Source organism: Lethenteron reissneri, unplaced genomic scaffold (assembly GCF_015708825.2).
Source record: "Lethenteron reissneri isolate LAM-NWPU_2019-01 unplaced genomic scaffold, ASM1570882v1 scaffold_1272, whole genome shotgun sequence".
NCBI lineage: Eukaryota > Metazoa > Chordata > Hyperoartia > Petromyzontiformes > Petromyzontidae > Lethenteron > Lethenteron reissneri.
In genome coordinates this window covers 1-13,613 of record NW_026890973.1, presented here as the reverse complement: position 1 = coordinate 13,613, position 13,613 = coordinate 1, and the positions used below count along the sequence as shown (strand labels likewise).

Below are 13,613 nucleotides of genomic sequence, written 5' to 3'. Positions count from 1 at the left end.
GTGACTGCAGGGATTCATCTTCTTGGTTCTTTCGGTAAAGTCACGTAGAAGGGAAGTAATAAAATAATAATAAATAAAAACAGACTGTCTTCTCGACAGACCTGTTCTTCACCTGAGGACGGCTGCTTGCGTTGTGGCCGAAACGTCGTGAGAATTAATTTATAAAAAAAAAAGTATTACTATTTTATTATTTCCATTCTACGTGACTTTACCGAAAGAACCAAGAAGAAGCTCAAAGGAAGTTATTGAAACTGCGAGTGAAACGACACTAGCTTATCTTCTTGGTTCTTTCGGTAAAGTCACGTAGAAGGAAAATAATAAAATAATAAAAATAAAACATAATAAAATAATTCTCACGACGTTTCGGCCACAACGCAAGCAGCCGCCCTCAGGTGGAGAACAGGTCTGTCGACCGTGACTTTACTGAAAGAACCAAGAAGATGAATCCCTGCAGTCACGAAAGCTTTCAATCGAAAGACACCAGCTTATTTACCCCAAGGGCTTTTCATACAAAGTGCAACCCATGGCCCACACAACCTCCCACCATCATCCATCTATCGCTCACCCCCCCTCCTCTTCTCACTCCAGCCCCTCTTCTTCTTCGATGTCAGAGCATGAAGACAATCTTGGCATCTTGCTCCTGGGCACCTCCAGGCTGCTACTGCCTCCCCAGCTGCGAGAACGAGGAAAGTCAACGGCTTGGCGAGCGTGCGCTCGCAAATTGTATTTGGCAATGCTGCTTTTGCGATACCGATTGCCGACAGAGGACAGATGACTGCCAGAGGGCCGCAGCGCTGGGAACACTTTGGCACGGATGCCGTCCTTGGTGTCGATGCCGTCATCGTCGTCGTCCTCGGAGCTGAGGTGGACTGTCTCTTCACTGGACGAGCGCTGCAGCGTCGTCTCGCTGGAGATCGTGGTGGACACGCCATGCTCTTCGATTCCACTCAATAGCAGTCGCTTTTTGGCTTCTGGGACTCCCAGTTCATCCAAGTCCTAAAATCCAGCGAAATACAAAAAATATGCACACACACACACACCAACTTGTGTTCAGCGATACAACATTGATAATTGGCTTTTTACCCTTCTATCTGGCAACAAAACTGACACCTTTTTACAAGGAGTCATGTTTGCATAGACCGCAATACCTTGCAGTCATAATACAAACAAAAGACATAACTCTGATAATGTATGCACTGTCCCTGAAGTTGATTGGTCCACACCCGAGACAAGTATTGTGGTCTATACAAACATGACTCCTTGTAAAAAGGTGTCAATTTTGTTGCCAGATAGAAGGGTAAAAAAACAATTATGATATTTTTACTGGCAAATGAGGTTCCCATAGTGTACGATACAACATTCTTCAAATTTCTGACGACGTGTATTCCTCAGAGCAATTAATGTACAAAATCAGTCGGTATTACCGGTAGGAACCACCTGGTTCCACCAGCCCACAGGGGATGATTGTGTCTGTCCATCGTGCATCCAAAAATGGGAGGGGTGGGGCTGGGTGGGGAGGGGAGGGTGGGGAGGGGCTGGGTGGGGAGGGGAGGGTGGGGAGGGGCTGGGTGGGGAGGGTGGGGTGGGGCTGGGTGGGGAGGGGCTGGTCACCCCGTGGTGCCCTTATAAAACTCAACGTTTAACCTACTCACGACGGCTTGTGCCCGGCCCTCACAGTTGGCCATTGACCGAGCAACCCAACGTTCCTACCCGCTCCCTCCGCAGGAGGAATGTGTTTTATTTGTACCCACTACTGGATCAGGACTCCTCAGCCTCCTCACTCGAGCTATGTGACGATCCATCTATCAACTACACACGAACTAATCTCACAACTCGAATCTCTGTGGTGGTCATCCTCTTGGTGATGTGTGCTCTACTTTGGATGCCACTCCAATGCAGTCCAGTGATGTTCCCTTGCCGAAGCCCATCTACTTTTTTGCAGTTGTCAATGTTTCTTATTTGCATGTTTCGGTATCCACGTGTAATGGGTTCCGGAGACACTTGTAGAGGTAACTTCTTTATTACAATACAACACTCCAACAGTCCTGATACTCTGTTACAGCCTAGGTACACAGCCTAGGTACACAGCCTAGGTAGACAGTCTAGGTACACAGCCTAGCGACACAGCCTAGGTACACAGCCTAGATACACAGCCTAGGTAGACAGCCTAGGTACACAGCCTAGGTACACAGCCTAGGTACACTGCCTAGGTACACTACTCTGGCTATGCTCTGGGGTCCTCCGGCTACAATCCCCCTAGGGGAGGCTACCTGACCCGACCCAGCCAAGGTCCGACCCAGCCAAGGTGCGGGTCTGGACTCTGGCTTCCTCGGAACTCGCCCTCACAAGGACGTAGAGCCGGGAGGTCCCAGAGTCCCACCACTGGCCCTCACAGCGTCCCGGCCCTTACAAGGACAAGCGGGACGAGGGGGTACAGGGTCCTAAGCTGGCTGGCGGGTCTTGACCTGCGACTGGCCCTGATCGGCCAGGGAGCTGCCCTTTTATGCCTCGTGCCCAACGAGGGGTGGGGTTGTGTGCGCCCCCAGGTATCCCACAGAGCACACACAGCCCCCCCCTGGTGGCACCAAGGGGCTTAGCTGTCTGGGGTGCCTGGGATCCTAGCGCCTGCCGCCAAGGGCTTCTCTGCCTAGGGTCCCAGAGCCCCCTCTTGTGGCACTACAATCCTCACTACTCACCACTCACCCTCACCACTCACCCTCACCACTCAGCACTCACGCTCACCCCTCTCCCTCACCACTCACCCCTCTCCCTCACCACTCACGCTCACCACTCACCCTCACCACTCACCCTCACCACTCACCCTCACCTACACACGCATTAACTCTTTACAAGTTTAATTCCAACCTTCCATCTTCTCCAAGCTTCTTTGTGCATTTTTTTATGTTGCAGAAAAACTTAGAAATAAATCCCAATCCTGTATTCGTTAAAAAACACGCGTAGTTTGCGTGAAAGCGTCCGTAGGAACTTGCCTGCAGAGTGACGTTCATCAGCTGTTGGACACTCGACAATCCACGTGAAGTGAAATTCTCCAAAAACTCCAAGCAGTCTATTTGTTTCAGGAAGCTTGAGACACAAAAAACAACACACACACAAGGCTCCAAAATGTTAATACCAAATACAAGAAGCACGAAAAGTACTTGTACGGCGGAATTACATTAACTTGCACATTTTTACTCCGTAAACATTGCGATTAGAAATAACATGTGAAGCAACACTTACATTGCTTGTACTGTATATCCCTATGGAAAATAATGACTTTTTTTTATTGGAAATCCAAGTGCAAAAATCAGCCCAAACTGCATTACGAACTTTGCTTTTCGATTTAAAGCTTTCGTGACTGCAGGGATTCATCTTCTTGGTTCTATCGGTAAAGTCTCGTAGAAGGGAAGTAATAAAATAAAACATAATAAAATAATAAAAATAAAACATAATAAAATAATTCTCACGACGTTACGGCTGCTTGCGTTGTGGCTGAAACGTCGTGAGAATAATTTATCATGTATATTATATTATTATATTATTATGTTTTATTTTTATTATTTTATTACTTCCCTTATACGTGACTTTACCGAAAGAACCAAGAAGATGAACTTTGCTTTGTTTTAATTCACCCACCGACTTAAGTATTGTAGTCGAGTATACACCGATCAAACTAAACACTTGAAGAACCCAGACTCGTATATAATAAAGGAGTGTTATAAACACTGCAAGTCAACTAAAAATATCTAATGCAGTGTAGAGTGCTCATCAGAATATCCGAGGCCGATACCGACCCACCTACCCAGTGACTAGGGAAGATGTTGCAGTGTAGAATACGTCAAGGATAAGCCATTTAAATAAAGCAGTGATACATCATGAAAAAGAATGGAGCGTGCAGACGCAACAGTAGAAAAGGTTTAGTAGTACAGTGCATATTATCATTATCAGAGTTGCTTCTTTTTGTTGGCATTTTGACTACTTGCGTTGTGGTCATTGCAAACATGATGCCTTGTATAAAGGTGTCAGTTTTTGTACCAGTTGAAAGGGTAAAAACCTATCACTAATATTTGCCACTGCTAAAAGAGATGTCTCAAGGTGTATGATGCCTTGTATAAAGGTGTCAGTTTGTACCAGTTGAAAGGGTAAAAACCTATCACTATATTTTGCCACTGGTAAAGGAGATGTCTCAAGGTGTATGATGCCTTGTGTAAAGGTGTCAGTTTGTACCAGTTTAAAAGGGTAAAAAACCTACTACTATATTTTGCCACCGCTAAAAGAGATGTCTCAGAGTAGAAAAGGTTATTTCAGCAAAGAATCCCTTTCATTTATTTGTAATTTTTTTCAGAGCGTGAATGATGACGATCTTCTTGCTTCTTTCGGTAAAGTCACGTAGAAGGAAAGCAACATTATTATATTATTTTAATATATTATTATATTATTTTATTATGTTTTATTTTTATTATTCTATTACTTCCCTTCTACGTGGTGACTTTACCGAAAAAACCAAGAAGATGAATCCCTGCAGTCACGAAAGCTTTAAATCAAAAAATGACGACGATGTTCAAAGGTGGCGACGATGATGCACCTAAAGGGCACTTACTTGTAAAGAGCGTTGCCAGGCTTGCCGCTGTCCGGCAGGGTTCCAAGCCGGGCCCGTGGGTTGTCTCCGTCCGGTGGCCGTGGGGGACCATTGGATCCACTCGCTTCACCCGTCACAACATCCTGTGCAACGCCTGCAACCAGTGGATGAGCATTCGCAATAAAACCATTTACACCTCAACACATATACGAGTAATATTGAATTCATCCTCTTGGTTCTTTCGGTAAAGTCATCACGTAGAAGGGAAGTAATAAAATAATAAAAATCATAAAATAATTCTAACGACGTTTCGGCCACAACGCAAGCAGCCGTCTTCAGGTGGAGAACAGGTGTGTCGGAAAGACAGCGTCTGACAGACCTGTTCTTCACCTGAGGACGGCTGCTTGCGTTGTGGCCGAAACGTCGTGAGAATTGTATTTTATCGTGTTTTATTTTTATTATTTTATTACTTCCCTTCTACGTGGCGACTTTACCGAAAGAACCAGAAGAGTGCGTATCACTTTGTGGCAAATTATGTCACGTCTTTCAATTCTACCGCGTGCCGCCACGTTCCGTACAGAGAAATGTGCTGCGCCGAGCAGGGAGAGCTTGCGTCACCTGATGAGGAACCTTCGCCCGCACTGGAGGGTCCCTGGCTGCCGGCCAAGACTTCCTGTGAACACTCGCTGCCGTGTCGGCTGAGGTTGGACGGGCCTGCCACGCAATTCCGTCACGTATCTGGGAGGGAGAAAAAACCCAAAAAATTAACCCTCTTGATGTGCAAATTATTTTGTCAAGGCGCCCTTCCCCCCCCTTCCAACCCAGCGTATATACATGCTCCAAGCGCGTGTGCTGTTTCATTCAGACGCTGTCGCCTCGACAGACCTGTTCTTCACCTGAGGACGGCTGCTTGCGTTGTGGCCGAACGTCGTGAGAATTATTTTATTATTTTTATCATTTTATTACTTCCCTTCTGTTGCTACCATTTAATTACAGCAGCAATCGGGAACTTCTCTCGCAAGAGCAACGATTGTCTATTTCGTGTTCACGTACTGTTGTTGCTGCAGGTTGCGCAACACATTGGCATCCGTGGGCAGCGTTCGGATTAGCTCCAGGTTTTCCTTGATTTTCTTTAATATTTCAAATGTTCTCTCCCATGCACCTACATACATACAGACCGCAGAGCAAATTCTTTCAAACATGAAATGCTTATTGTGACATGTGATTGCGAGGAATTTAAACGAAAGCAGGTAACTTACCAGGAGGCGAAATATGTCTTCTTGGTCGGATGGCCAATTGCTGCCACAGTTGCTTGCAGTCATCAGCATGTCGTGCACCACTTTCACGCAGCCTGAGGATTTGGTTAAGTGGCAAAAGCGGACAGGTAAGGCGAGTACACGCAGGGACAATTTCTTTCAGAATAATACATTGAAATGATGTCATCATGGGACCTCCTTTGCCAGTACCAAAATATACTAATAGGGGTTTTCACCTTTTTTCTGGCAACAAAACTGATACCTTTTGCAAGGAATCATACTTACATTAACCACAATACTTGCAGTCAAATGCAAACAAAAAACAATACTCTGATAATTTATGCATTGTCTTTGAAACTGATTGGTCCACACCAGAGACAGCTTTCTTTAGAGCCTAGTCTCATATGGTGTTCGACCAGATGACGCCAAAAGGCGTCATCATGGGACCTCCTTTGCCAGTACCAAAATATACTCATAGGGGTTTTCACCTTTTTCTGGCAACAAAACTGACACCTTTTGCAAGGAATCATACTTACATTAACCACAATACTTGGCGTCATCTGGTCGAAAACCATATGAGACGAGGCTCTAAAGAAAGCTGTCTCTGGTGTGGACCAATCAGTTTCAAAAACAATGCATAAATTATCAGAGTATGTTTTTTGTTTGCATTGACTGCAAGTATTGTGGTTAATGTAAGCATTATTCCTTGCAAAAGGTGTCAGTTTTGTTGCCAGAAAAAAGGGGAAAACCCCTATTAGTGAAATTATATAATTTACAAAAACCTCAAATGTGTCTTAATAGCTAGACAGCACGTGTGTGTGAACAAGGGGCAGTCAAAGTGATCACCTTGGGAGTTCGTATCAGAAGCCGCCTCTCCACTCGCTCGCTGACTGCTGCCAGAAGTGGACACCTTAGGCACTTGTGGGGTGTGCTCAACTGGCTGAGCCTGTGGAGACTGACAAGTCTGGGTTGCTGCCTCTGCCAAGGCAGGAGGATACTGCTGCACAGACTGAGCTGCATTCTGCATGGTGAGTGAAGGAGCCTTCCGATTGTTTGGAGACTGCTGCTGCTGCTGCAGCTCCTCACCGTCCTGATGCATGCACTGCTCGTCCATTTTGATATCTTGGAGATTTGAAGCTTTCGCGACTGCAAGGATTCATACTCGGTACAGTCACCGTGTAGGTAAAAATGAAATTAAAATAAAAGAATAAAAATCACAAATCCTGCATAAATCACAAATCCTGCATAATGCACGGGCATAAGTAGTACTATTCACTTACCTGCATTTCCCATATCCCCTCCCTTTGATGCTGCTAATCCTGCATAATGCACGGGCATAAGTAGTACTAATCACATTCCTGCATTTCCCATGAATATGCTAAATTCCTCTTGATATGCAAATTATTTTGTCGAAGCGCCCTTTCCCCCCCTCCCAACCCAGCTTATATATATGCTCCAAGCTCGTGTGCTGTTTCATTCAGACGCTGTCTCCTCGACAGACCTGGTTTTCACCTGAGGACGGCTGCTTGCGTTGTGGCCGAAACGTCGTGAAAATTATTTTATTATTTTTATTTTTATTATTTTATTACTTCCCTTCTACGTGACGACTTGACCGAAAGAACCAAGAAAAATAGAAAAATCACAACGTTTCGGAAGCAACACAAGCTTCCGTCTTCAGGTGAAACAGATATTTTGCGGTGACAGTTTCACCTGAAGACGGAAGCTTGTGTTGCTTCCGAAACGTCGTGATTTTTATTCTTTTATTTTAATTATTTTTTATTTCGTTCTTCACCTACATTTTTACATCTCTCCCCGGCGAAGCACACACTCGGTCTCGCAGCAGAATCGGCCCAGTACCTGGCCACTAAAACAAATGGCCAGAAAACAAATGCATTAAAACAAATTTTTTTATGTGCAGCCATTATAAGGCATGTCTTTACTTAACCAGCCAAAAGAGAATTTCAAGAAATTACAGGAAAAGATAAAATAGTTTAAAAACATTACAATGTCTCTTCAACCACGACTATAGAGACATGGTAATCGCAATCATTGTACACTTAGACATTTTCAATGTTCAGCCCTATTAAACTTGCAGCAGATATTGTATGTAGCTAGGGTTCTCAAGTTTCGTACATAACAGGATGAATTCCACACCCTCGAAATGGCATTGCTGTTGCATTAGCATCTGTGCCGCCCATTCACTAGACTGACCAATGGCATTGTAGCTAGGTAAATACAACTCTCACAGCAACTGTCATCATCAGAGCCATTAGCGATCCGATTAAAATTCTCACGGCGTTTCGACTGCAACACAAGCAATCATCATCAGGTGTGAAATCCACAGCAAGAAAATTTGAAAAAAATTAACCCGTAAAAACAAAGTTTTTCACTATAAATCCTTTATATGCGTGGCATCGGTTTTATTTTATTATTCATTTCTGTTTTTCTTGAGTAATAAAGTTTCATTTTTATCACATTGCTATTTTAAATTAAATATGAATAAAACATTTTCCTAAAAAGTTGTCTCGCACAACGAGTCTGTGTGCAACATGTCAGCTCGATTGGATCACGGGAAGAGGGTTAAAAAACGACCGAAAGATTTGCACGGTCGTAAGTAAGCGCGCAAGCAAGTGAACTTAATATAAAGGATTTAAAATGTAAAATAAAAATGCTCACAACACAAGGAATCGTCATCAGTCGTGAGAATTCCAGCAAGAACCAGCAGCCCTCCCGTGGCCTTGACACACACAAGCTGCTGCTGCTGCTGTTGCCACGTGCTCACGATACCACGTGGACATCGACTCCACAGCTGTGCAACTCACTCGACGTCCCCCCTACGAAACAAAGAAGCAGCGCGGCTGTACCTGGTAAACAACAACAACCACAACAACAACTACCACCCCCACAACAACAACCACAACAACCACAAAACGAACGTCTCAACCACAGATCAAGATGGCGGCCAGCAGCAGCAAAGCCAACCACGTGACCACTTCCTGGCTCCCACGTGGCCGCGTGACGTCACGTCAGCGGGGGGGGGGGGTATCACATGTGAGGGAGGGGGGTCACGTGCGAGGGGGGGTCACGTGTGAGGGGGGGTATCACGTGCGAGGGGGGGGGGTCATGTGTGAGGGGGGGGTCACGTGCGAGGGGGGGGGTCACACGCGAGGGGGGGGGGGTCACGTGTGAGGGGGGGGTGTCATTGACAGCTAACAATGTCTCTGCTGCAGCAAACCCCCCCCTCTCTCTCGACACAGAGGCGTTGGGTCTCTGTGTGTCTCTGTGTGTGTCTCTGTGTGTCTCTGTTGTGTCTCTGTGTATGTGTCGTGTCTCTGTGTGTGTCTCTGTGTGTCTCTGTGTGTCTCTGTGTGTGTCTCTGTTGTGTGTCTCTGTGTATGTCGTGTCTCTGTTGTGTGTCTCTGTGTGTGTCTCTGTGTGTCTCTGTGTGTGTCTCTGTTGTGTGTCTCTGTGTATGTGTGTCTCTGTGTATGTGTCGTGTCTCTGTTGTGTGTGTGTCGTGTCTCTGTTGTGTGTCTCTGTGTGTGTCTCTGTGTGTGTCTCTGTGTGTGTCTCTGTTGTGTGTCTCTGTGTATGTGTCGTGTCTCTGTTGTGTGTCCTCTGTGTGGGTCTCTGTGGTGTGTCCTCTGTTGTGTGTCTCTGTGTTGTGTCTGTGTGGTGTGTCTCTGTGTGTGTCTCTGTTTGTGTCGTGTCTCTCTCTGTGTCTCTCTCTGTGTCTCTGTGTGTCTCTGTTGTGTGTCTCTGTTGTGTGTCTCTGTGTGTTGTCTCTCTCTGTGTCTCTGTGTGTCCTCTGTTGTGTGTCTCTGTGTGTGTCTCTGTGTGTGTCCTCTCTTGTCTCTCTCTGTGTGTCTCTCTGTGTCTCTGTTGTGTGTCTCTGTTGTGTGTCTCTCTCTGTCTCTCTCTCTGTGTCTCTGTGTGTCTCTCTCTGTGTGTATCTCTGTGTCTCTGTTGTGTGTCTCTGTGTGTGTCTCTCTCTGTGTCTCTCTCTGTGTGTCTCTGTGTGTCTCGTTTGTGTGTCTCTGTTGTGTGTCTCTCTCTGTGCCTCTATCTCTGTGTCTCTGTGTGTCTCTCTCTGTGTGTCACTTGTGGTATCTCTGTGTCTCTGTTGTGTGTCTCTGTGTGTGTCTCTCTGTGTGTGTCTCTGTGTGTGTCTCTCTCTGTGTCTATGTTGTGTCTTTGTGTGTCTCTCTCTGTGTGTCTCTCTCTGTGTGTCTCTGCTGTGTGTCTCTGTTGTGTCTCTGTGTGTGTGTCGTGTCTCTGTTTGTCTCTCTCTGTGTCTCTGTTGTGTCTCTGTGTGTGTCTCTCTCTGTGTGTCTCTGTTGTGTGTCTCTCTGTGTCTATGTTGTGTCTCTGTGTGTGTCTCTGTGTGTGTCTCTCTCTGTGTCTCTCTCTGTGTGTCTCTGTGTGTGTCTCTGTGTGTGTCTCTCTCTGTGTCTATGTTGTGTCTCTGTGTGTCCTCTCTGTGTGTCTCTCTCTGTGTGTCTCTGCTGTGTGTCTCTGTTGTGTGTCTCTGTGTGTGTGTCGTGTCTCTGTTTGTCTCTCTCTGTGTCTCTGTGTGTCTCTGTGTGTCTCTCTCTGTGTGTCTCTGTGTGTCTCTCTCTGTGTCTCTGTGTGTCTCTGTTGTGTCTCTGTGTGTGTCTCTGTGTGTGTCTCTGTGTGTGTCTCTCTCTGTCTCTCTCTGTGTGTCTCTCTGTGTCTCTGTTGTGTGTCTCTGTTGTGTGTCTCTCTCTGTCTCTCTCTCTGTGTCTCTGTGTGTCTCTCTCTGTGTGTATCTCTGTGTCTCTGTTGTGTGTGTCTGTGTGTGCTCTCTCTGTGTGTCTCTGTGTGTCTCTGTTGTGTGTCTCTGTTGTGTGTCTCTCTCTGTCTCTCTCTCTGTGTCTCTGTGTGTCTCTCTCTGTGTCACTGTGTGTATCTCTGTGTCTCTGTTGTGTGTCTCTGTGTGTCTCTCTGTGTGTCTCTGTGTGTGTCTCTCTCTGTGTCTATGTTGTGTCTCTGTGTGTCTCTCTCTGTGTGTCTCTCTCTGTGTGTCTCTGCTGTGTGTCTCTGTTGTGTGTCTCTGTGTGTGTGTCGTGTCTCTGTTGTCTCTCTGTGTCTCTGTTGTGTGTCTCTGTGTGTCTCTCTCTGTGTGTCTCTGTGTGTCTCTGTTGTGTGTCTCTGTGTGTGTCTCTCTGTGTGTGTCTCTGTGTGTGTCTCTCTCTGTGTCTATGTTGTGTCTCTGTGTGTGTCTCTGTGTGTGTCTCTCTCTGTGTGTCTCTCTCTGTGTGTCTCTGTGTGTGTCTCTGTGTGTCTCTGTGTCTCTGTTGTGTGTCTCTGTGTATGTGTCGTGTCTCTGTTGTGTCTCTGTGTGTCTCTGTGTGTGTCTCTGTTGTGTGTCTCTGTGTGTGTCTGTGTCTCTGTGTGTGTCTCTGTTGTGTGTCGTGTCTCTCTCTGTGTCTCTGTGTGTCTCTGTTGTGTGTCTCTGTGTGTGTCTCTGTGTGTCTCTCTCTGTGTCTCTGTGTCTCTGTTGTGTGTCTCTGTGTGTGTCTCTGTGTGTGTCTCTGTGTGTGTCTCTCTCTGTCTCTCTCTGTGTGTCTCTCTGTGTCTCTGTTGTGTGTCTCTGTTGTGTGTCTCTCTCTGTCTCTCTCTCTGTGTCTCTCTCTCTGTGTGTATCTCTGTGTCTCTGTTGTGTGTCTCTGTGTGTGTCTCTCCTGTGTCTCTCTGTGTGTCTCTGTGTGTCTCTGTTGTGTGTCTCTGTTGTGTGTCTCTCTGTGTCTCTCTCTCTCTGTGTCTCTGTGTGTCTCTCTCTGTGTGTCACTGTGTGTATCTCTGTGTCTCTGTTGTGTCTCTGTGTGTGTCTCTGTGTGTCTCTCTCTGTGTGTCTCTCTCTGTGTGTCTCTGTGTCTCTCTGTGTCTCTGTGTCTCTGTTGTGTGTCTCTGTGTATGTGTCGTGTCTCTGTTGTGTGTCTCTGTGTGTGTCTCTGTGTGTGTCTCTGTTGTGTGTCTCTGTGTGTGTGTCTGTGTCTCTGTGTGTGTCTCTGTTGTGTGTCGTGTCTCTCTCTGTGTCTCTGTGTGTCTCTGTTGTGTGTCTCTGTGTGTGTCTCTGTGTGTGTCTCTCTCTGTGTCTCTGTTGTGTGTCTCTGTGTGTGTCTCTGTGTTGTCTCTGTGTGTGTCTCTCTCTGTCTCTCTCTGTGTGTCTCTCTGTGTCTCTGTTGTGTGTCTCTGTTGTGTGTCCTCTCTGTCTCTCTCTCTGTGTCTCTCTCTCTGTGTGTATCTCTGTGTCTCTGTTGTGTGTCTCTGTGTGTCTCTCTCTGTGTCTCTCTCTGTGTGTCTCTGTGTGTCTCTGTTGTGTGTCTCTGTTGTGTGTCTCTCTCTGTGTCTCTCTCTCTCTCTGTGTCTCTGTGTGTCTCTCTCTGTGTGTCACTGTGTGTATCTCTGTGTTCTGTTGTGTCTCTGTGTGTGTCTCTCTGTGTGTGTCTCTGTGTGTGTCTCTCTCTGTGTCTATGTTGTGTCTCTGTGTGTGTCTCTCTCTGTGTGTCTCTCTCTGTGTGTCTCTGCTGTGTGTCTCTGTTGTGTGTCTGTGTGTGTGTCGTGTCTCTGTTTGTCTCTCTCTGTGTCTCTGTTGTGTGTCTCTGTGTCTCTCTCTGTGTGTCTCTGTGTGTCTCTGTTGTGTGTCTCTGTTGTGTGTCTCTCTCTGTGTCTCTCTCTCTGTGTCTCTGTGTGTCTCTCTCTGTGTGTCACTGTGTGTATCTCTGTGTCTCTGTTGTGTGTCTCTGTGTGTGTCTCTCTGTGTGTGTCTCTGTGTGTGTCTCTCTCTGTGTCTATGTTGTGTCTCTGTGTGTGTCTGTGTGTGTCTCTCTCTGTGTGTCTCTCTCTGTGTTCTCTGCTGTGTGTCTCTGTTGTGTGTCTCTGTGTGTGTCGTGTCTCTGTTTGTCTCTCTCTGTGTCTCTGTTGTGTGTCTCTGTGTGTGTGTCTCTCTCTGTGTGTGTCTCTCTGTGTGTGTGTGTGTCGTGTCTCTGTGAGTCTATGTGTGTCTCTGTGTGTGTGTCGTGTCTCTGTGTGTCTCTCTCTGTGTCTCTCTCTGTGTGTCTCTGTGTGTGTCTCTCTCTCTGTGTGTCTCTGTGTGTGTCTGTGTCTCTCTCTGTGTGTCTCTCTCAGTCTCTCTCTGTGTCTCTCTGTGTGTGTCTCTCTGTGTGTCTCTCTCTGTGTCTCTCTCTGTGTCTATGTTGTGTCTGTCGTGGGCAGTGCTGTGGGGGAGGGCCAATGCCCATTGGCCTCTCCCCTCATGGCGTCTGTGACCATCACAGTGGCTAAACGGGGCTCTGGACAGGTGCGAGGGGCTGGTAACCCATCCACCTTCAATTAACCACCACTAAACTACGAATTAAACATGAACCTGTAACTAATAAGCTTGTGCCGGAGGCCCCGGGGGGTCAGGCTTTTATGACGTCTCCTGTCCAAACCCCATTTGGCGGAGCCAGAGATTGAATTTTCACCCTCGGCTCCTCCAGAAACAACAAAAACCATTGCGGATGGCCGCGTGGAATGTTCGAACGCTCACTGCGGAGGAGAGGCTGCCACTCCTCTGTCAGGAGCTGGACCGGTACCGCCTGGATCTCTGTGGCATTCAGGAGGTCCGGTGGCCGGTTCTGGCTCCTGCCACCATGAGGGGGGACAGTCCTCTACTCGGGGCAGGAGACTGCCAAACAACAGGGTGTGGCTCTTCTTCTGAACAAAAGAATGAAGGGGGCGTGGGAGCGTGGCGGTCAGGTGTGGGAAGCTGT

At 46.8% G+C, this 13,613-nt stretch overlaps 1 long non-coding RNA gene across 2 annotated transcripts; it reads right to left on the bottom strand.

Annotated features, from left to right (window-relative positions):
* Nucleotides 1–5,836: 5,836 nt before the first annotated feature.
* LOC133361875 (uncharacterized) lies at nucleotides 5,837–8,795 on the bottom strand. 2 transcript variants are annotated; one of them, XR_009757433.1, is made up of 3 exons: nucleotides 8,780–8,795; nucleotides 6,682–6,981; nucleotides 5,837–5,930 (listed from the first exon to the last, which is right to left on the bottom strand). It is a non-coding gene; the product is annotated as an uncharacterized LOC133361875 (long non-coding RNA). The 2 variants fall into 2 exon arrangements; XR_009757432.1 differs by lacking the exon at nucleotides 8,780–8,795 and adding an exon at nucleotides 8,512–8,649.
* Nucleotides 8,796–13,613: the final 4,818 nt, after the last annotated feature.